The sequence below is a fragment of the Xiphophorus couchianus genome, chromosome 20, assembly GCF_001444195.1.
Source record: "Xiphophorus couchianus chromosome 20, X_couchianus-1.0, whole genome shotgun sequence".
In the NCBI taxonomy this organism is placed as follows: Eukaryota; Metazoa; Chordata; class Actinopteri; order Cyprinodontiformes; family Poeciliidae; genus Xiphophorus; species Xiphophorus couchianus.
The window spans coordinates 21,981,552-22,005,645 of NC_040247.1; the positions used below are offsets into that span (position 1 = coordinate 21,981,552).

Genomic DNA, 24,094 nt, shown 5'->3' on the forward strand with positions numbered 1-24,094 from the left:
TCCACTCAGTGTGGGTGGAGTTTGCCCACGAGAACAGAAAAGGTTCCTGTCAACACCTGCTTTCTCGCAGTTTCCTAGTGAAGTAAAGAGAGTAGTGAGGGGGTGGGCTTGCGTGTGTCGGGGTGTGCATGTATGGGGTGGGGTGTGTTTGTGTGTGTGTGTTGAAATATAGTTCACAGCTGCAAGGAAACATATAGAAATGGACATGTTTTGTCTTTTTTTGCACTTTAACTTGACTGCGTGGTCAAATTGACCCGAACAGTATCTATGTAAAAAATAGATGCATGGGGGGCTGCAAATGTGTAAAATGAATAAATTTTCAATTTATATGTAGAGTGCACCTACTACAACAAATAGAAAAAGTTTCATAAAAAAAAAAAATTCTTCCAAGTACTTTTAAAAAAAATGTAAACTTTCAAACGGGTCAATTTGACCTGGAACATAACAGGAGGGTTAAGTTTCAAGTGATTCAAAAGTTAAAGTTTGAGTCAAAGTTTAACTCCAATGATCTCCAGGCTGTTGTGTATTGAGAAACTACAGCAAATGAAGACAATGCAACTAAATGCCTTTGAGGAGAATTTTGAATAAAAATGGGGAAAAACATTAAAAATACAAATCAACATAATCAAAAGTAATCTTGATTATGACCCACATAATCTTGATTATGTACGTTTTTCAGAGAGAATACTGGATCATTGATGAGACACAGATTTAGCTTTTAACATTATTGTTGATAGGAATATTGATATTTATGGAACATAAATATCCATAAAATTGATATTTATATTTTTTGAAATATAAATATCAATTGCAATGCAGTTTTTCCCCTTCCACCCCCCAAAATAGGAAGAAATCAATTTACATGCAGCTCTACTCATGGTGGTTAGGAATAAAACTCAGTCAGAAAAAAATCTGTAATATTATACAATTTGAAAGTATTAGATGAAGTGAAAGTTATGTATTAATTTGTACACTTGATAGAACTGTAACAACACAAAACATCCATGAACAATAAAAAGCAAATGTGAAGAGTGGTAGTTTTGAGTTGATTTGCAACATTATTGCTAATTAATGGTTGTAATTAATTCAAACTCATTTGAAAGTTAAGGCATTCATCATCAACACAGAGGTTTTACATTTTAATATCTTTAGTATATTGTTTATGAGTGTTCTTTGAATCCCCCTGCTGGCAAGAAATACGAAACAGCAGCTTAGTTTTTATGTACTTTTGGCCAGCTCTCATCATGGTCTTTTGACCCACAGGGGATAAAAGTATTGAAATGTGGCAGGCAGAGGGCGGCCATAAGCAACAACCTTATAGTCCTGGTCTCACATTAGTTAGACTGTTGTCTTTTCACTCTACATTTACCTTCTTGTTGATATCTACCAGACATTGTATGTCATGTACAGTCTCAGTACATCTTCAGAGCTTTTTCAACTGGATTTACTGAGTGAAAAAAAAAAACAGACAGGCAGAACGAGAACAAGTGTTTGGCCTAGTTATGGATGTACTGAGAGCTGTCTCTGGTCCTGAATGAATTTCATGTTTGTAAGCCCCATTTCATTTCAGAAATGGCACTGAATCTTCACCTTGCACTAAATTAATTTTGTTCCCTGAACAGGAAAAAGAACAACAACAACAACAAAAAAAAAACCCACAAAAAGGTCCATTCTGACTATTCAGTTTGGTTCCAGTACGTTTTTTGGGAAGACTTCTTTTTAAATCCCATAGCGTTTTATGTTATGGGAGATGGCAATGTTGAACATCGCCTGAACAGAATCACAGGTTGTCACTGATGTCTTAAACAGGATGTTGTTTTTTTAAAATAAGAACCTGTATGTATGTGTGTGTATGTGTAGATGACATGGAACAGTGGAGTCTGATTAATAAATGTGAAAATAGCCTTGCATGTTCCTTGTCCAGGTATTCCCAGGCCCTATGTCTAAGTACTGATGTGACATTTTTCTGTAGGTTAGGGAACTATTATCAATAATAGTTTAACAAAACCTTACTTAAATAAAATAAATAATTTAACCATGAATGGGACCCCCAAATATAAATTCCACTTGGGGCCCTATTTAATTTTGGTCCGGCTCTGAACACTCGTATTAAAGCACGATAACTGACTCTAAATGGGTGACTTGTCGCCTAAACACAGTAAAGCGATTCATCCCAAACCCCCCACCGCTCGTCCTCTCTCCTGAGTTGGTGTGTTGGTTGGTTGCAGCAGAGCCTCAGTCTGTATCCCGGCTCGCCTGACAGACACAGCCAGTCCTCGTCTCCCTTTGCTCACCCATCAATCTGTCCCTCCGGTTCTCAATTTGACGTATTTGAACGAAGAAAAAAAAAAAAAAAGAGGCGATATGTAGAGCCCGAACATGGAGACCGCAGCGGAGCAATTCTGGCTTTTTGCTTCTACCCTCGGAGGAGACCCCACAAACTCAGCGGAGAAAAAAGGCGTCAGAGGGGCAAACGGCGGTTCTCAGCTGCTTGGTCGTCGAGGTGACGCTCTTCTTTCCTCTGCATGAACACATCAGCCAACACGAATGTCCGACCTGAGAAGTTACAGAGAAACCGCGGATAAATCCTCCAAGTCGTCCTCATCCTCTCCAGTTTTCAACAAGCGCTCTCGTCGGCTGCAGGTAAAAAAAAAACGAAAACCAAAACTGTTGAATTATCTGCTGCTTGATGTCTGTGTGTCTGTGCCTGCAAATCTCAGTTTGAGTATAATCTTTTATATTATGTATATATATATATATACATACATACATATAAGAAGTAATTTCTATTAGACAGGAGTGAGCGCTTTGACCAAAGTGGGTGGGAAGGTGACTCATGCTGCTTCAAACGGTGTTTTGGAGCCAGCATCACTGCGCCTTTTTATGGCTTTAAAGAAGAGACACACAGGCTTTAAAGACTGTTAGATGAAAAAATTAGACCACTTCACTTCAGAGATGGTTTCTGAGTGGATAAGGCAGCAAGGGAAGTGTGTTTATGTTTGTCTGAGCAGTTCAATTCTTTACCAATATTAATAGCCCCTTTCTTGCTTACCCCTCTAATAAATAGGAATATTTAATGGAGGGTAGGACTGATCATTTGTGGCTTATTTGAGGTTAATTCTGATCATAGATTATTTGTCCACTCTTGCAAGGCTCGTGCTGCTGTAAATAGGCTCCATGCAGATGATTAGCTCTTGTTTTACAAAATATTTTTGAGTTTATATACTCCCCTGTATGCTGGCTGATACAGGTTCTATTGAAAATAAGGCCTTCTGTTTCAATGGGATTCACTTGTATCACAAAAGGGTTATGAATGAAAACACCTATTGAACGCTTCTTATTTTTGTTTCATAGTGCAGCCTCGAACTTTGTGCTTATTGAGAATCAACGAAAAATATCAGTACTTCTTGATCCCAACTTAAGCTGCAGCTAAAGTAACAAGCCTTTTGTGTTCTCCTTTTGCACATAAAACGATGGAAATATTTGCACATTATTTTTGACAATAGACCAAATTTAATCAAATTATGAATATATTAATATGCTTTGATGTAAATCATTCTATTGCTGCTCTGATATTTTTATTTTTATTATCCTTTTCCTTCTGGCAGATGAACATCTGCCTCAGTCTCAGGTGTATGGTAGCCTCTAGTAGGTTGTATTGTAACAATCTCTTATTTTTAGCTCCAACCATCTTTCTATTGACTTTGACAAGCTTCTCTGCTCCTGCTGAAATAATGGATCCCACAGCATTATGACACCACCAACAAAAATATTTACTGTTGGAGTTATAAGTATGTTTGGTGATATTTTTTTTCTCCAGACACAAAGTTTTCTACTTGTACTTCAAAAAGCTTGTTTGCTGAGTAAAAAAAGTTATTTTCTATGGCTTCTAGTGGCTTTAATTTAACAAAAGCTTTGTATGGGCCTCTTTTCCATAAAGGCTAGTGTTCTGCATGACTGATAGATGTCTTGTTAACTGATTTTGAGAGGCGTATTTCCTGCTGTACATTCAGACCATGAGTCTTTTGGCTCTCTGGTGTATTGGTGTGTTAAATTCTCAGAAATTACAACTTTCCAGTCAATAAAATAAACTGGAATACCCCCCAAATCCCAAAGTCAACTTCCCACTCAGAAAGTGGGAGAAACTCTCAAGTTAGGATTTTCATGGCCAACTTCGCGTTTCAATATGGCCGCTCCTCGCATCGACGGTAGTAAGCTGTGGTGGAAACACGTTTTTTTTTTTTTTTTTACAAGACTCACTTGTAAACATGCGACTAAGATCAATGTTATATGTAGAACCTAAAATGTATAAATTAAAAGTGGTGTTTGTTTACAGTAAAATTTAAAACAAGGTTCATAAGAGGAATGGTGATTCTTGGGCATCACCATGTTTAAATCCGGACTTCTTTGACTATGTTATCTGAAATGCTGTTACCCCTGGTGTGACCTGAAACACCAGTCTGGAGTTTTGACTTCTGAGATAAATGGAACCCAGCATGGTTATTGTTGTCCTGGCCTGTAAGTTCAGGTGTCTTGTTAGGTTTGCAGGGAGTCCATGCTCTTACAACTTTCAGGATTATGAATTTAAGAGCGCTCTGTGATATGTCCATAGGTTTGGATGTTGTTTAACAACATATATCTTCTATAAAGTCCTTTTCCCTGAGCTGCCTGCTCTTCACTGAATTTTGTTCCCAAGAAATGGGGGCTTCATACTAATGTATCCCACAGTTTTCAGATTTTTATTTGAAAAGAAATGGAAAAGTACACATTGATATCATTCCATATTACCTTTATGCTCAATTTTGTGTTGGTCAATCATATAAGATCCCACCTAAATAATACAGAAATGTGGTCATAATGTGGCAGGTGTGAAAATCTTCATCGGAGATGAAAACGATGCACATTTTTTCAACCACAGTGTCAAATAATCTGTGATCATTTATCAAAAGAAAAACTTGGCACTCCGTAGTGCTGAACTAGAGTCTTTACTCCAAACTTGCTCATTTCTAGGGTTGAAAATAACATGTTCATTTCCATCGCCTTTAGAGGTGTATTTTGCACAGGAGGTGAGATTACCAATTAGTCATATTTAATGTCATTCTAAGTAGAGCAAAGTGCAATATTATTTTTGTCAGTCAGTAACTTTATCTGCAATGTTAGACAAAAGAAAACAACACAATTTTAGCCCAGGCTCTGTCCTCTGCACTGTTTTTATGAAGTTAGTTAATCCTCAGACTGAAATAAATCAGTAATGTGGTGCCATCCACTGAACTGCTGTTTTCTCAAAGTAGGACTGCGATGGGGACAGCTAAGAGTACAGAGAATAGAAAGGATGCTTACTAAAACATGAAGAACATTCACCCAGTAGTGTGGCATGAAAATAAAATTTTATTTAATTTTTTTACATTGTAAAGAACAGATGTAGTTCTTTACTCATTTTTAAGGTTATGTGGCGCTCATGCAGCATTGGTAATCATGAAAATTAATCCCATATTTCCTTTCAGCTTTCTCAAATTAACCTCACTGCGGCCTGAACCGGTAACATGAGACAACATCCGATATGCTTTAGCAGGCTCTGTTCTTTTAGTAGGTTACAGTGCCTCTAATTCTGGCAAATCAACAATGGATTTAGGTCCATCTACTATTTTGGCACAGCTTTTTGGAGTGACCTGAAAAGCAGTCTAACTGCTGCATTAGTGGCCTCAATTTGTTTTAACCGGAAGAAAAAAAAAAATTGTAGGCCATGCTAACTCATAGCCATTTATGTCCATCTTGCCTCTCTGGTTCTCTCGCTCTTTTTCATCCACTTTCACACACTCCACCCCTCTCTCCCCCTTTGCTAGTATGCACTCACTCAAACTGTGTCTCATCGCATTTCATCACTCTCAGGCGCACTCTGCCCCCTCTGCTCATCTCCATCTCACGCGCACACGCAGAAAAAGAGGCGCACCAGCCCACAGCAACGTGTGATGTTATTTGACTGATTCTGTCGTCTTTGCTCTCACTGTACATCTTGTGCCGCAGTTTGATAGTTTGTGTTTATTTTTCCGAGTTCATTTGTTGATACCCATTTCTTCCTTTGAAGCCTGCTCCACTGTGACAGCTCCTCTGACCTCAGAACCGGGTTATGTTTTAGGTTGGAAGAGCAATCAGAAAGCTCCGAGCCCCAGTGGTATTTCAAGGACAGGTCATCTCTATTTTCTCCACTAATGCATAAAGATAGTACAGAATTGAACTATATGTTATAAATGTCTCTCTGCGTTGTATTAAATATCTGCTCAGTCAGGGGCGGTTCGATCACACCATATACCATCAAGGACGGGATACAGGCATTATTGGGAAACGCAGGGAAAATTCCCTCATGAATTTCAGAAGATCAGTTAAACAGATGACTGACTTTTTGGAATGTGTGATTTCACTCATAACTAAAGTGCACTGAAAAGACCAAAACAAAGAAGATCCTCAAGACGTTTTGCAAGCAAAACATAGGAAATGTGTAACATATGTTTGAATTTTACCCCCCTGCATGCAGGTTAATCACAGAATAAGTATAGTTGTTCTGCAGATGGCTCTGAGGTTTGTTAAAGAACACTAGTAAACAGCATCAGAAAGACAAAGGAACAAAGCAGACATTTAAGTTATTAAAAGATGTCCCTCAATCCATCATCTAAAAGTGGATGGAGTATGGTACAACCTCAGATCTATAAAGACCTGGCCATCCACAAAAAGGTAGGAGAATCTGTTGAAAGGATAGCTACTAGTCATGTACTTCACAAATGTTGTGTTTATGGAAGAGAGGCAAGAAAAAAATGAAAGAAAGCCACTGGAAGTTAAACTTGGTGCTTGCCTCAAGTCATGTGTGCAAGAAGGTGCTCTGGTCAGAGGAGACTAGATTGAACGTTTTGCCTTCATGCAGACTGCACAGAAAAACCTGTGCTGAAACTCATTCTAAACTCATTGTTTTCACAGAGATCCATGGTATTATGCTTTGGGAATGCTTTATTCAGAGCAGACAGGGAAGTTGGTCAGAGTTGATGGGAAGGTAGACGGAGCTAAATGAAGAGCAAACACGAAGGAATAACTGTTAAAGGCTGCAAAAGTGTTGAGATTCTGGTGGAGGTTCTCCTATTGAAAACACCACAACTACAGTTGAATGGTTCTTTTGAAAGTATATCTTAGAATGGCCCAGTCAAAGTCTAGAGTCAGGGAATTGTGATCAGGCTTAAAAAGAGATGTTCACAGGTACTTTCAAACCACTCAGACAATTTTGAGCATCTGTGCAAAGATGAAATGGCAGAAATTTGAGTCTGTTGGTACAGACATGCATTTTTCACTTCACCGTCCTGTGTCCCTGTGTGCTCGTCTTAATACACAAATCCCAGCACAATACATTGAAGTTTGTGGTGCTAATGTGACAAAATGTGAAAAGGTTCAAGGGGTTTGCATATTTTGCAAGTCTGTGTAAGTCAACACTTTAATGCTGCTGCAGTTGATGTAAGTTTATGTAATGATGTCCTGTATAGGATTTTGTAACCTTTTGTACCCTTTGTAACATTTTTGTAAACAGATAAAGGCCAAATGTCAAGAATCCCTTTAGCTAAGAAAGCAGATAAAGTTGCAAAAAGTCTATTCTTTAAAAGTTGTTTCTCCACAGAAATGTCGTCATCAGCCCAGCTGAAAAACGAGACCATATCTTTCATGTTTCCGTGTTTTCTCTACTTGCTTTTGATAAAGCCTTTTAGACGTGCACACATACAATAGGCTTATTGTTTCAGGCAGGTGTGGATGAAGACTGTGCACCTGTGTTAGTGCTTGAAAGAGGAAACAACTAGCCTGCTTGTTTACCATCTCAAGCAGGCTAGTTTGTTGGAGTAAGGATCAATGTCAAAACTGAATAAATTACACAGTGAAAATTTTAAACATTGGCCTTTTTTTGGCTTTGTGTTTGTCAGAGTAATTGTCAGCTACAAAGGAATCCCTCTGTGACATTGAACATCAAACAGACTGCCTTATTTTAATCTGCTTGAGGAAGAATGCTGTCAGGGAACTGGATATGTTGAAGCAAAAGCTCAAAAAAAACAAAAGTTGTTTTTTTTTTTACTAATGAAATTATGTCACGGCAATCATCTTTTCACTGAACAAAATTTTCAGCTATTAAAACAAGGACAGGGAATAATTTGAGAATATAATGTTCCCTTTTTTGAAAGTGGAGCTCCATATTTTGCCAATAATTGTCTCTTGTGTGTCAGATTCTCATATTTTAGGTGTGAGACCAAGACAGTCTTAAAACAAAGCTGTGCAGCCATCCTGCTGAAGAAACGTGTTTTGCTCTTTAAAGTGCGGCAGTGCACTCCGGATAAATCTGACATGATGCAGGGGACTTTTGACGTCAATTTTAGGCTCCACTACATGTCCGCAATACCACGCTATCCAGTCTAATTACGCCTTACGTCTCATTTCCCCTGAGGCGACAGGGCAAGGGGACGATGCCAAACCCTTTTTTCACCTGCCCTGCAGCTACAGAAATGTGTTGCTCAACCTGCACCGTGCTGGGATAGTCGGGTCTGGCACCGACTCAGGCTAGCCGGTGGGGGGGCCTCACCACCCAGGCTGTTGTAATTCCGCACACAACATGACTTGCTACTATCGCTGGTATGAAGCCAGGAGACAATCACTACTTTTAAAAATAGAAGCCGCTGTGCTGTCTGTTTGAGCACGAAGAAAGAACCCACTAAAACTGTGGATCATCTGTGCTTTTCTTTGACTTATCGACGTTTTTGAGAGATTACAGACAATGTTTTGTCTTTTATGAAGAAATATGCCAAATATTATGTTCAGTTTACTTTCATAGGGTCTGTTCAGAACAGAGGTCCCCTTGATGCACTTTACAAGGCAAACGGGTCTAATTCATATCCAGATTTATATCTATCTGTTTTCATTTATTGTCATCCTTCAGTGGCTCTCATAAGCCTCAATACCCTGTTAAAATTCCAGGATTTTGTGGAGTAAAACCAAAGACCACGATGAACACTTTCTTAATCATTTTCATCATTCCTCTTTCTTGAGTTCGCACCCACCATCGACTATAAAGAACCTCATTAACCTGAAATATAGTCCAGCTGTCATACTTAGATTTTCCTGACTTGCTTCCACAGAAGGAGATGGGAAATTATAGAGCTGATAGAAACTGGGCAGGCTAGCTGCCAGGAGGCTGTCAGCCACACTGAAGGAGTCTGCTTATGTATTGGATGTTGGTTATGTTCTACACGTGACAAGAATCTCTTGTAATCTTCATTTGCTACGACTTAGAAGTAAGTTTGAGGACTCAATCCTTTTCTTCCAAAAACAAACCCCCAAAAAACATTCAGGCCTGACAGAATACCATGGTGGTGGGCATAGTTTATTACTTTTCTTCACATATAGCTGGAACAGTTCGAAATGCTATTTAGTTTTTGACCCAAAACCTAGAGGTGCCAGACAAAAAGGATTTTATTGTTCAGCGTCACAGTGAGTCCACATAGGAATCAGAGAGATAGATTTATGTTTTTGAATGGCCTTGCCAGAGTCCAAGAGAGGAAATATAGTTTTTCACCTAAAGAAAGCAGTGGACACATGATGTCCTCACAGTCAGCCTCATAGAGTTGGAGGAAAATGCAGGAAATGTTGCCATGACAAGATATGGGATGCTGATAGGCTCCTAGTGAAGAATGATGTTTGCTGAAATGGAATCAAAATCTGATTCAGTAAATTATTTTAGCGCTGTGCACTTTTTTCTATTCAGCATTTTTTCTTCTAACAGATGTGTCTATTAGTAAGGTGGATTATTAAGGATAAATGTCACATTTTAAATGGGCAAAATTTTAAACTGATATATTATCATCTAATTTTTCTAGATCTCAAAATGCTGGCTTTGCCGACAGGGGTGTCTTTGATTTTGATAGTCACTATAACTCATTCCAAAATCCAATTATACGGTCACCTTCAGATCTAATTACATCCAGTGTAGTTTGGTCCAATTATGATACAACGCAGCAACATTCAGCTAATCATGTAATGCTAATTGGTCAAATGTTGTAGCCAGGAAGCCAAGCTTATTGCTCTGAGAAGAGGTTCAGGGTTCGGGGGTGCCTTCTATTAAAAGGAGCAAACAGCAGCAGTACTTCAGTCAGTCTTGTTCAGGAAAGAAGTACAGCTAAACAGAGAAACCCTGTAGCTATTTTCTTTGAAAAAGAAAACAAGTAGAATCTACAAAACTAATGTAGTTAATGAGCAAATACTCATTAACATCATCCAAGAAAAGAGACAGACTGAGCAGGACAGTTTCCTATGGAAAGGGGAAAAAACAGAAAACCTGTTTAACACATCAATGTTGGCCTGTGATTCTGTACAATAATGCAACCTTACATTACAAAACTATGACTACACTCTATAATGGCAATTAACACATCAACAATCATAGATAATTGTATGTTACTGTTAACTCAAGTACAGTGTAGAAATGTATAGCATTTAAATTGGAAATGTCAATCAGTGCAGTGCTATATGATTACAACAGGCACCACAATAAAGCTGGCAGACAAATGAATATTGAATGTTTTCTTAGAAGGCAGTGATTTTCTGTTTCTGCCGTGTATTCAGACACACAGTTTACATGCCATGTGCTTGCCTGACATGTATTCATCCACAGTAGTGTCATTAGCTGACGACAAACAACTCTAGGGACTGTCTTTGTTTTAGAATCAAGAATAATCCTAGATTTTTAAAATTGCGGTACTTCTTGCTATTGGAATCTGCCTGGTGTCTATTTTTAGCAGAGTTTAGCTTTATTATGAGGAAACTGGTGGGAGAAAAAGACATTCCATTTTCAAATTATCGTAAAGCATCAGATTTTTTTTCTTAAGCTTTTATGTTACATTCCGTCTCTGTGAATTGTGGTTAAAATCCTGTTTGTGCCCACTGGGTCTTGGAAAACATAATAAGCAATGACCTCATCTCAGAAGAAAAAGATTTGCCTCTCAACAATACTACACAGAATCACATTTCTTTAGAGTAGAACTATGAGGAGTAGGAAATGACTTCTGATGAAATCTTCTCCAAAGCACCCAAACTGAAGTGTCATACACAGTCCTGACCGCAACCCAATAGAACAGCTTTGGTGATCATTTAGAGAGGAGACGGTGAGTTAGGCCTTCTCTTCCAACATCAGTGTTTGACCTCATAAATGTGCTTTTGTAAGTAGACTTAGACTTAGACTGACTTTATTGTCATTTTGCATGCACAGGGTGTATACAGAACGAAATTTCGTTGCATACGGCTCAGGACAATGTTTTGAGGTTCCAATGTTATGAGGTTACTCCAGAATAAAATAAAATACAGTATAAAATATGAATATAAATATGAATATAAAATATAAAGTGCAGGAATGACAGTAAAATAGAAGTTATTTAGCTATGTACATGTGCAAGGTATGAAGTGGAGACCAGTTTTTGAGTGCAGTCCAGTTAAGAGTTCAGCAGTCTGATGGCAAGTGGGAAAAAGCTGTTTCGTATGAGTTAGGGTTAGAAGTTTCCATAAACATCCTCCTAAACCTTGTGGAAAGCCTTCATAGAAAAGTTGAAGCTGGGCCTAATATCTATACTGTCCAGGCATTGGCATCCAATCTATGGGTTAGTTAATTTAAAAGCTTAAATCTATCCCTGCTTCAATGCAATTTTTGTTTTGTCATTGCTGGGGAATTTGTTGGAATAACTGCAATAAAGGAGTCTCTAGCCAGTGTAAGTAACTTTGCTGCAGTGCTGGTGTATTGACTCAATTTCTTCTTCCACTGCTGAACTGAGATAACTGCAAGTGCCTGAAGCCTTTGTTGGGCACACTTGAGTTAGTTAGAGCGGGCAGAGAGGCTAGAAAAGAGCAAACTGGCCAAATGTGGGGTGGGGGGAAGCAAACAATCTGTAACAAGCAATGTTCACTTGCCGTGTCTGACCGCAGCTATGTCCTGTCTTTTCGCTGTGGTGATCATGAAGACAGCTTTTATTTTCCAGCTGCTTACACACTGAGAGCATATCTGTGTCCTTAGAGGTAATTATGAGATTTTTAACCACACCAGTTTCAGAACACATCAAACACCAGTGGGGTGTGAAATGCGGTTTCCCTAAATCTGTTTCTGAGTGTACTGTAAAATATGTATGTTTGCGTATGAGGCCAGAAGTCATCCAGTGTGTGTGTGGGCGTGTGTGTGTATTAGATGGTGATTGTGTCTGATTGAAATAAATGAAAAAGTCCTTTTGAAGTGTTTTTCTCTGTCTGGGCAAACTGATTTCTCACCAAAAATAATGAGAGGTGAAAAAGGAACCAGAAAGGAGGGTGGCATGAAATACAAACAGCAAATGTATTACTTCCTGTTACAAATAGCACAGTGGTGATAGGATGACAGGAACATACAGCACTTGAACTAATAAGGTGACTTTCATTTTCTCTTTAATCCTTTTTTGTATTAGTTTCTTTCTTCTTCTGCCCTCCCACCCAACACCTTTTCTCCCCTTCCCCTAACAACAAGGCTGTTCCATAGCGAGCCCGACATTAAGATGCAGACCCCTACTTTCCTCCACTCTTTTTCATTGGCTTTAATCCCTTCCTCCTTCCCCGCTATGAATGATGGCCTGAGCCTGAGTAGTCTCCTGTGTCCCAGCAGTCGCAGGCCAGCTACTAAACATAACGATGAGAAAATAGTTGCAGTCAAAAAGATGGCGCCTTGGTGAGAAGAGGTCAAGCTGTCGGATGCTCAGGAGCAGCCTGGGAAGCTGGCAGTGAGAAAAGGTCCCTGTCAACTGCAGAGAAACTGGAAGGTCAGTACAACCCTGCATGTCCAGATCTGGGCGGCAGATTGACACTCCAAGCCTCTTAAAGGCTATTTCTGTGGTTTATTTTTAATAGTCCAGCTCTGAATGTTAGACAGGTTTAGAACGCATGACCCCAAATCCAGATCAGGAAAACACCTGATCTGGGTCATTTACACACTGGTAATCATCTAAAAAAATAAACACAGACAATGTTTGGTCGACCAACTCTTAAGTGCAATTTAACTTGGAATGTCATTTTAATCCCGGTATGTGAAAACAGAAAATATTAGCAGTTTAACCAGCAGCTTATCACTGAAACCAGTATATCAGTGCAACCTCATTTCCATCACAGCTTTTTAGGGAGGAACAACGCTCCTTTTTACTTCATTACTGAATGCCTTTAAGTCTGCCCCTGCTGCCCATCTCCTGCTTCCTAATAACATCAGGGAATTGTTCTTCATTAGATGTGAGAGCACTTTCTATCAGAGTAGTTTTCACTATCAGTTTTCACTGAGGTTCATGATCTCTGCTGGAGAAATGAGTGGAAAAATGAAATCAGAGAACCAAATAACAAGCAGAGGGGAGGCTCACACTTATGTTTAATTTACTTAAACCCACAATGCTTTAATAATCAACTCCCCCATCTCCTGTGCTCCCCCCCGTCTCTCACTCACATAAACACACACTAATATTGTTCTGAATACATAATTTGTTTTGCTTTTATAAACAAGGGCTTGTTTGATTGTTTTCTGTGTGATGTATTGCATATTGGCAGCTCAGGGGATTTGACTTAACTTTTTTACAGGTTATTAGTTAGGAACAATTTAAAGCATGGTTTTAAATATACACAAAAAAAACCCATCAGAGTCTCAGGAGGATGCAACTGGCCAAATATCTGACTGGCATACAGTTTTACTCATGCAGTAGAAATATAAAACTTTTCAAAATATTCAGTCTTTACAATTGTGATATTGCCTTCATGGGCGTGACAAAGCAGATAGTTTGTCTCCAGTGCATCATAGTGCATTCTGTTTGACCTCAGAGGTCAGATTCTCCATCTGTCTACTGCTGAAATTCTAACTATTGAAAGTCGCCAAGTCACCTACATTCAGTATCCAATATGGCTGCCACTATTTATTAGCCCTTCTGAGTACTATGTGATTCACTGACTTAAAGAGACAGAGATATATGTTTGTGGAAATGCCTTTTTAGTATTTAAACATGTAAAATTTATGAAAATACTTAGTTGATTGGCTTGCACTGCTGGTAGTAGTTAGTGCCACAACAAATATCCAGTTTTACAGGTTTTCTGAAATTTTCTCAACTAAAACACACACAACTCCGGTGTGGAGTCATTTCCGGGTTCGAGCTCCAGCTTTCAAGACAAATTAAACAGGTTTATTTTTATTTGCACATATTTGTACATACATAAAACAGTGTAACAAATATTTTTTGTCTATGTTAATATTTATCATAGCATGAGCTCAGACTGATCTGTTTTTTTCTAACTGGCTTACACATTTTTGTATCTGTTTTGACTCAGCTTGTACTAAATAGTATACATTTGTCTATCAAAACAACCCAAAGTATTTTTATCATTAGAAAAATATATATTTCACTTGCGCACCATTAAAGTTGACCTGTCTCCCCCTCAGAGTAAAACCAAGCAGGTCTTGGTATCTCTGTGGTACAGCCAGCAGTGGGTGAGTAACTGCTGCAGATTCTGAGCTGCTGCTGGATCTTATTCCGGCACAGCAGACTGAAAACGAGCAATACATGTAAGAGTATACCGCAGTGGACTCTTACCAGTCTGTTCCTTGCCAAAATCAATTTTTTTTTACATTTTCTACAACAGAACAGCCACATATCTGCTTCAACAAGCACTGCTTTGGGGCAGTGCTTGAGACTATACTTGATGCACTTTGATGTGGTTGTTAATGCTGTTGCCCTCCAGCAGGAAGGTCTCCTGTATGAATCTCAGCTGTGTTGACCTTTCTGTGTGAAGTTTGCCTTTAATCCAAATGCATACATGGATCTTAGTCTCATCTACTTCCTCCAAAAGCTCCAAAACATGCATTGTTAATTGGTAATGGCGACAATGAGTACACAGGGTGGTTCTTATTTCCTGGGATTTATTTTTTTTTTTGACCAGGGCATAGATCCAGTGTTTACCCGGGTGTAACACATTGCTGGTTCACTGTATGTGTTATGAAATATCCTCAGTATCCTAAATTTAACATGGAGGGTTGCCTAGAAGTAAACAGTTTTATGTTTTAGTAATAATGTGACTGGGAATACTAATGTTTACAGCGCTCTGTTTTTTAAAAATTGAGCCACAGGGTTTTACACCACATGCAGCGCACTGATATGAATGTATGGCAGTTTAAAAGACAAGAAATGGCTTAAGGTACTGAAACTGCAGAAATTCAAGCTAAAGAAAACAAAAAGAAAGAAGAAAATAAAAGAAGAAATATATGTTCTCTTTGTTATTAAATAAAATCAGGTTATTTTTAATAACATGACTTCTTATTGAAAAGGTATTATTCTAAAAATATATCTTAACAAATTAAAACGTGAGCAAACCAGAAATTGGATCCGGAATATATTTTGACTCAGGTTTTACTTATCCAACGTTCCTGTTATAGATTTGGTTTACTGTGAGAGAACATAAAAAGTTTCTATTACTTGAAGTATTATTTTGCAGGAGTAAAATGCAAGATTAGAGGGGGTTTTTTTGTTGTTGTTTTTTTTACTGAGCTGGAGAACATTTCCAACTATCCCAAAAAGCTATGTAAGACATGCAGCTTAGAAACTTCAGAATGTCTTACCACAAGTTAAAAAATTTGCCGAAGACGAAACATGTCCCAAAACAAGAGCTTGAGGTGTTAATTATGACTTGTGTAACTCTCTTTGATTTTTGCTACATTGTATATACTGTATTTCTTAGCATTTCAATCTCTTTGATTTGGTTTTATTATCTGGTTGCCAGATTTAACCATAAAGCACGATCCTGAATCTCAGTCATTTTAAATATGTTGTATAAATAAAATTGGCGTTGGCTCCACATGTATTCAAGTCATAAATAGGTTCTGATTAGATTGTGAGGCACTTAAGAGGGATTGCTTGGCTCATTTCTGATTCAAGCCAAAGTGCTTGTCTCCTTATTCTCCACAGGCGAGCACAGAAAGAAATGTGTGCAGTTTCCAGCATGTATGTAATCCTCTGTTAACAATTAAACAATTTTTACTTTAATTCACCATTAAAGTAAAAATGCACACTGCCTTATAATTTTTGGGGGGAATTTCTGTCTTTTGCTTTTATTCAGTCATTTATTCATATGGTTTGCAAGCTTTTAAATAAGGTTTTCATCTGAAGTTTTAAGCCGCTTTTCCATTATTAAGTCTCATTCTAGCTGTCTGGTTCTACCACAGTGTGGAGCATCTTCATTATGATCTGCTCCCCACTATTGTGGGCGAGAATATGGGCCGTGAGTGTGCAGGTGCGGAGGTTGTAGCACCGATGTTTGCAGCGACACTCTGCAATTTCAAAACCTCAAGGTTTGAAATTTGGGTTTATTTGAGTTTTGATGGACTGAAATAAACCCAAACATTTCCCTTGTCTAATAGAAATTAATTCCCAATAATGAAAACAATTCAGATCAGCTGATTATTTAGCCATACATATCAATACATGTATATTGTGGCATTTCTTTCCCCGTTTTTTTAAAAAACATGCAACATTTGGATTTATGTGATGCACTCAAAAGATGTACATTTAATAACTGCACATGGACTACATATACTGTATAAAAAAATTCCAAACGAAGGATAAAATTCACATGACGCCAAACACCAGCTGGCGTAAACCTAAAGCGTTGACCAGAGCTGCTTCTCACTTTGTCACTGAGTCCCTGTTCTTTCTGAGAGACGTGCAATTTGCAGGGCAGCTAAATCATGGTCGTTCTGGTCCAAAAGTTGAAGCGTGTGCTCCTGGCGCTGCTCAAGATCAAACTCATAATTATGCTCCTCCACACTGAGCAGCTCTCTGAAAGCAGACAGCATGTCCGCCGGTCCACTGCTACACTGAATGAGAAATGTTTGGAGTCTGCAGTGACGTAAATCGTGGGCCAGTCAACGAAGGAAGTCTGCTGCCAATCAAATCGCTTGCACACAAAACACGTCTTGGCCCGTGTAGTTTGTGCTACCTCTGAAGTGAATATGAAATCGGGGAACAGAGTGCAGAGCCTTGCAGGACCTGCTAACGGAGATGAATCTGATTGAGTTGGACTGGGGCAGAACCGGTTAAAGCCGATCTAGTGAAGAAGTGGCTTTAGAGAGCTGTGATGTGATCCACATTTGAAGTATTAATAAATCTGGTATATCTTTTAACATGAGCTACTTAAACTCAATGCAACAGTCCTTTACCATGGTGCCCATCAGCTGACTGAAAAGGCTAATGCTGTTAATTAATATAGGAAAGGAGGGGAGTAAAGGATTGTGGGAACTTATAATTAGACAAGATTGTGAGACCCTGAAAGAGAGATTAAAAAAAGGAGCACTGATGTTTAGAAGTCACAAGTAGTTGTATGCTTGTCATTTCCTCCCCCAAAAGTTTGTATTTCTGCAGTTGGTATGTGCATGCTCAGTTGGAGGAATTGCTTCAGAGTCAACAACTCTGTACAATTGGCTGTGTGTTAGAAAGAAGAGTGCTTCACCAATTTGAATAATGATCAGGACAGCATTGCTTCATACATAGAATTATATAACTTTTGTAAATTAATGGAATAAATCATTTTTTGTCAAAAGTGATTTTGACTAAATAAATCGCCACCTCTTTCTTTCCAAAGAATGTTTTAGGAAAAAAATAGCACTTTTTGTTAAAAATGACATAAGACTGTGATGATTTAGGAATGTATATAGACGATTGAATCTGTCTGTGTGGTTGGACTCGATGTACTATTTTTGCAAAGAACCTTGAGATAATATTTATGAATTGGCGCTTTGCAAATGAACTGAATTGAATTATGTTTTTTTGTATATAAGAATGCATGTAATTATCAATCGGTTTCTTAATGTTTGCTCTAGTGGGAGATGGTCAGTAAGTCATATGTTGTGTCATATCGTGTATCTAGAGCTTAGAAAAATAACTTCCTTCCCTTTTATAACAAAGAGCAATAAGTGAGGATTTAGACCTCCACAATAACCCCAACAACAATCAGTCTTCCATTACAGGATCACCTCGCCGTAACCTTAGCCATGCATCGAAGAGTGCTTATCCAATCATAGCAGATTAATGAGGTTGGCTAAGCCTATCAAACCATGAGTGCTTTTGATTGAATGACCTGCTGAAACCGTTAGTTTATGAAGGTAAACTGGAGAGTGAAGCCAATTATATTGTTTTTTTTCTTTTGTTCACTGTAGCTAAACATTGTAAGTGAATACACAGTAACTTTTTACCTTACACTCATAAGGTTGTGTCAGTCCTCAATGAATTTGTAAGACTGTTACTCTCAAATGCCACCAGGCCCCTAATCAAATTACATCTCGGTTATTACTCAAATGGCAGGAAGGAATTAAAGTGTCAGCATCCTGTTTTTCTTTATCGTATTGCAGTACAATATAACTTCTGCATTTGGTGTTTTCATGTGTAACTTTATTTAAAAATGTTAAACAAAAATGCGTGGAAGATCACCAAGGCAGATAATAACTATAAAATAGCATTTTTTTCACACCAGTGAAAACATTTCACCACTGGGGATATCGTACAAAATTTCAAGTGCTGCTTCATCCACATGCTTCATGTCTTCTATTGATGATAAAAAATGTGGACTGGTTGTGAGAGTCATTTAATAAACTGGCTCCATTGATTTAAAATGGAGGCCCATTAATGGATCCCTCTGATTAAAAAAAGGCATTTATTCTCTCTCCATGTAACTGGAAGACATTCTAGTAATACGACGCGCGTGTGTGTGTGTATGCTTTTACATGAATGTTTCAATCTCCCCATTCAAGACCTGTGCTCTTTAGTGCTTTTTTTGTGTCTGTTTACTTTTCAGATATACTTTGCATAGAGCCAGGAAGAATTTGGTCCAGATACAGTGATACAGTGCTGACCAAATCAAAATGAAATATTATTTAAACACAACATCTTTGTTATAAAAAAGAATAAGAAAAAGACTAATGGATTTCACGGCATATTTCAGGGTTATTGTGACTAATGTTGCATTTCATTGGTTATTAGCGCCTTTCTGACTGAAAAACAGTATTAAATTACAGGACAATGTGCAGCACCTGTGATCTTATTGCTGCCTGAGTGCCTACATTTGTTCAAACTCATGTGATGTGAATATGTTTGTCATGAGCTATTGTGTGTTTTATTTTATTTTGTATGTTTTTCATTTTTTACTTAAGCTTTTCTTCTAATTTATTGTGGTCAGTGAATCAAACAAGATTATCATGTCTTGAACTAGGTCTGACATTTATAAAGCCTTGTAGTCCATAAATATAGACATCTAATAATAGCTTAATTAGATTCATTAATGTTTTGCCATAGGCTTTAAAATGTATTCACTGGGATCTAAACATGTTTTCATCAGATTTTATTATAGTCCATTTGATAGTCTCTGGGGGATTTAAAAATAGCCCAATAATTGGGCTATTTTTAAAGACTACAGACTTACCAATATACCCAAGAGACAAAAGTGAGTTTTAGTTTATCACACCAGATAGTCAACAAACACAGTGCTGATCAGGTCTTAGTGTGTGTGTCACCCAGTAAAGCTTTGGGGCCTGTGTGACTTGCTGTCAGCGGGACCCTGGGAGAACTACACAGATAGACGAAGGCTGCCTATGGTGCTTTTGTGATTATTAACAAGCTCTCCTGTGAGTAGTTACTGTGAAAAACAGCATGAGTGAATGGAATAGTTGAAACTTTTAACAGTATGTTGTGAGAAAAACTATAAAAGTAAAATATTCTCCATATTACATGGCTCTAGATGACACTAAACCCTTCTTTGCGCTGTCATTGAGTAGCAATGTACAAGACGTACTGTCTGTGACTGAAACACTATGGAGAGTGCTGTTGTAAAGCGATATAATCCGAGCGGATATGTTCTCCATCTTCCTGTGGGAACAAATGTTTACCCATTAACTTCCCTGAAATTATTTCTCTGTATTATTGATCCATACTTTTACATTCGGTTGCCATACTGTAAATTAAACATCAACTTATCAGCTGAAATACAATTGACAGTTCTCATCAGCAATGATCAGTGATTCTATATTATTGATCTAAACAGTGTTGAAATCCAGACAACGGGCTAAACTTCAGCATGGACTTTTGATTGGAAGTCATTCAGCTGCTATCTCTGCATATTTAATTGTGGACTGGATGGACTTTCTTTAAAAAAAGACATCCTGTGGATGGCAGTTTATATTGCTCCAAAGGGTACATATTGTTCGGCATTGATGGTGGCTTCACACATGCACGTATTACCCATGCAATGTGAACTAATGCACTGCCACTCCATGACAGATGCTTGCTTTTGAGCTCTGTGCTGATAACCAGCTGGATAGTCCCAGCTTGCTTTAGTCCAGAGGACACTGTTCAGGATTTCTAAAAGGAATTTTAACTTTAGCTTCGCAAGACAACAGGACTTCTTCCAACTTTTCATCTAACATAAACTTAAGTTGTGTGAGAGGGAAGTGCAGGGGGTGAAGGGTGGGGGGAGGCTGTTTTTGTCTGTCATTATTTTGCCAGAAACTCACATTTCTTCCCACAGTCCAAGAACATACATTTCAAGCTAGTTGGTGTATTTAAATTACTCTTATGAATTAGTGTTTGTGCATGTTTGTTCTTGTTGTCCCTTCATAGGAGAGCTGATTGGCAAACTCTTCTTGGTGTCCTTAGAGATGCACTAACATTAGCTGAAGACTGAACTCTGCTGACTTTACTTTCAACTTTCCTGGCTGGTAACGGATCAGTGGGAAATTAAAATCCAGCCTTTTTCTTATGAGAGAAGATGCATATGTGCTACCAGGTTACTCAAACAACATGATCCTGCTTCAACTTTGGACCTGTGTGGATTGGTGTCACCCCAAGTCCTAGTACAAGTAATTATTAATCAATAATTACTGAAAGACTCTTATGTAGTCATAATTGAATGGATTAACAATCTAAAATAGCAGTAAATTTGAGCATTTTCCTTTTAGATAATGTTTAATATCTTGTGATGAAGTCAGTTTACATTTTCAGGCTTGTAAAAAAAGACATAATGGGCTATAAATGGAGGAAAGCTACAACTCTACTTTTAATAAGTACCTCTGTCCTTTAGGTTGAAGGATTTACTATATTTGCTTATTTCTCATTTTACATTGACAGACATCCACTTTTTTTATTTTGTGGGTTTTTAACCACTTTGTGGTTAAGCCAGGTAAATTTTCTTTGGGGGAGTTAAAAATAAAGATTTTGCTATAGTATTGAAGATAAATTAGAATGTGATAAAAACAAAAATTGGTTTTGGCATGTCCGACCAAAATTGGCAGTAAAATCTCTGATCCTTGCATCTCTTCTAGAAACATGACTAAGCACAGAAAATGGATGGAGAGAAAAATTGTTGATGTAGAGACAAGGTTTGTTTACTGACAATATTTCTTTGAAGTGTTTCTGTTTATGCAATGATGTCCAGATCAAAATCAGACGCTAATATTCTACTAATTTACAACCAATTGTCTGGGTTACATGGCATACTGGAAGCCATTTCAGTTAGTGTCTCATTAGTGAATCTTGTTTGGACGTTCAGGAATCTAAATAAATTGTAAATCAAATCTTTCTCCAGCAGTAAGTACTTGTTTATAGGAAGATTACCAAACTGCAGCTATTTGAGGCTGGACACATTTTGCAAAGCCTTAAGAGTTTAAGTTAAAAACGGTTTAAAAAGGACATTAGGTCATCCTTATCTAACACTGGTGACCCCTGCCATCCCACCCGCCGTAATGATCAACTGTTCTCCAATGCACCACTGATTGCTTCAGACTCATTTAACATCATTAAGGTCACGTTATGTGACTATAAGGTCAGTGTTATAATTCAGCCTGTGTGTCACTGCAAGACGGTACGTGCGGTTTTGTGAATTCAGCCATCTGGACGTCTGCTGAGGGTGTCCAAGATGTTGTAAGAAGAGGCTGACCTTCACAAATGTACACTTGGTGCTTGTGCAGCATTGTTAGCTGGCCACGTGAGCTCAGGCATATTTTGAAAGAAAACCTCACATGACCTCGAAAGAAGTGCATTAAAGTGCATGACTTAAAAATGATTTTTTTTTTTTTTGTGATGCCTAGAGTTCCTATGTTTTCCACACATGGTGCATTTAAGTACCTTCCTGACCATACTTATTTGAAACTGTGCCTGGCTCTTTAAATAGACAAGCTGCTGACCTGATTGTCAGTTGGTAGAAATGGGACACTTGATTCACTTCGAAGAAAAGAGAACGTGTTTGAAATACAAATGCAAGCAAAACATAAGAACAATTAATATTTAAGTTGCACATCTGTGCGATAGAGTGTAAAGATGGATGCTTTAATGTTGTAAACTCACAGTGGTTTGCAAATATTTAAACACCATTAACAGACTTTCTCACATGATCACAAACCCTGATGTATTTTATTGGGAAGGGAGGAAAATTATACATGTGTTTGTAAATCTTGGATGAATAAAAATCTGAAAGGTATGATGGGCATTTTTTTTCCAGCCCCATTTACTCTTGAGACATGTAAATTAAACCCAGCGCATCACATTGTCTCCAGAAGTCATCTACTTATTAAATAGTCCATCTGAGTGCACACTTAATCTCAGTCAACGTAGCAGTTTTCTGAAAGCCTCTGAGGTTGACTAGAGAACATTAGGAGACAATCAGCATCATAAAAATCAAAGGATCACAAGACAAGGCAGGGATAAAGTTTTGAAGAAGTTTAGAGCAGCATGAGTTTATAAAGGAATATCTCAAGCATCACAGTTAAACCCATTATCCAAAAATGAAAAGAGTGATTTAATTGCAAACCGTCCAATATGTTGCCATAAATGAAAAATTTGCACTCCAGAAATCTGGCTTTTATGAGCGAGTGGCAATAGGCCTTGGTTGAAGCAGTCTCGTTTGCAGCAGATAGGGGATATAGCAGACGTGTAGAATGAAGTAGTTTTTGTTTCCCTTGGCATGCATTTTGCATGCAAGTAGAAATGCCTAACAATACACTACAGCCTAAAAACACAATCCCTTTGGTGAAAGAAAGTGATTGCAGCATCATTCTGTATGATTTTCTTCAGCATGGACAAAGATGATGGTCAAAGCTGCTTGGAAGATGAGCTAAATAGATATTCAGAATGGCACAGTAAAAGTCCAGACCTAAATTCAACTGAGAATTTGTAAATTCATGTTCAGAGATGCCCCCCATCCAATGTGACTGAATTTCTGTTTTTTTTGGGGGGGGGGGGGGGGTTACAATTAGGGGAAAAAATGACATGCAGATCTTGTAAAAACCCCAAGATACATGCAGCTGTGGTTGCAGCAGATTTAACATGACACTATGTGAAAAAGTTCAATAGGTATGGATACATTTTTAAATCCCTTTGTGCTTGTTGAGTTCTCCTGTCGGCTCAACAAAAGGTAGCAATGGTTGATTATTTTGGCTCATACTATGTTCAGAGAAAACTTTATTTTCTTTGCAGTCTTAATGGTTCACAATTTTTCTCACTTTCTTCCTTCTCATTCCTCTTCCTCCCCTGCCCTCCTAAATATGTCCTTGTTTTTGCCCTATATAAAAAACTGGACCACGCACTGAAAACAAACTCCTACATTGTGTCAAAGTCCTCTCAGTCAATGGAAAAAAGCATAAAAATAAAGTTTTTGACTTCTTCAAGCTGCTCATTCCCATAGAGTTTGTTTTTTTGTTAATGTTTCTTAATTCATTTGAAAATCCATCCATCCATCCATCCATTTTCTGTTCACCCTTGTCCCTAATGGGGTCGGGAGGGTTGCTGGTGCCCAACTCCAGCTACGTTCCGGGCGAGAGGCGGGGTACACCCTGGACAGGTCGCCAGTCTGTCGCAGGGCAACACAGAGACATACAGGACAAACAACCATGCACACACACACTCACACCCAGGGAGAATTTAGAGAAACCAATTGACCTGACAGTCATGTTTTTGGACTGTGGGAGGAAGCCGGAGTACCCGGAGAGAACCCACGCATGCACAGGGAG

At 38.3% G+C, this 24,094-nt stretch overlaps 1 protein-coding gene across 6 annotated transcripts in view; it reads left to right on the forward strand.

The window, feature by feature from the left end:
* The first annotated feature begins 2,118 nt into the window (after window positions 1-2,118).
* Window positions 2,119-24,094, forward strand: part of dlgap4b (discs, large (Drosophila) homolog-associated protein 4b) — a 112,008-nt gene continuing 90,032 nt past the window's right edge. For 2 of the 6 annotated variants that reach the window (XM_028002166.1, XM_028002165.1), the window contains exon 1: window positions 2,137-2,643. The gene's annotated coding sequence lies outside the window, so the exon portion shown is untranslated. Of the gene's footprint in view, window positions 2,644-24,094 lie in introns of all 6 variants that reach the window. The other 4 variants (XM_028002167.1, XM_028002168.1, XM_028002163.1 and 1 more) reach the window with 4 other exon arrangements.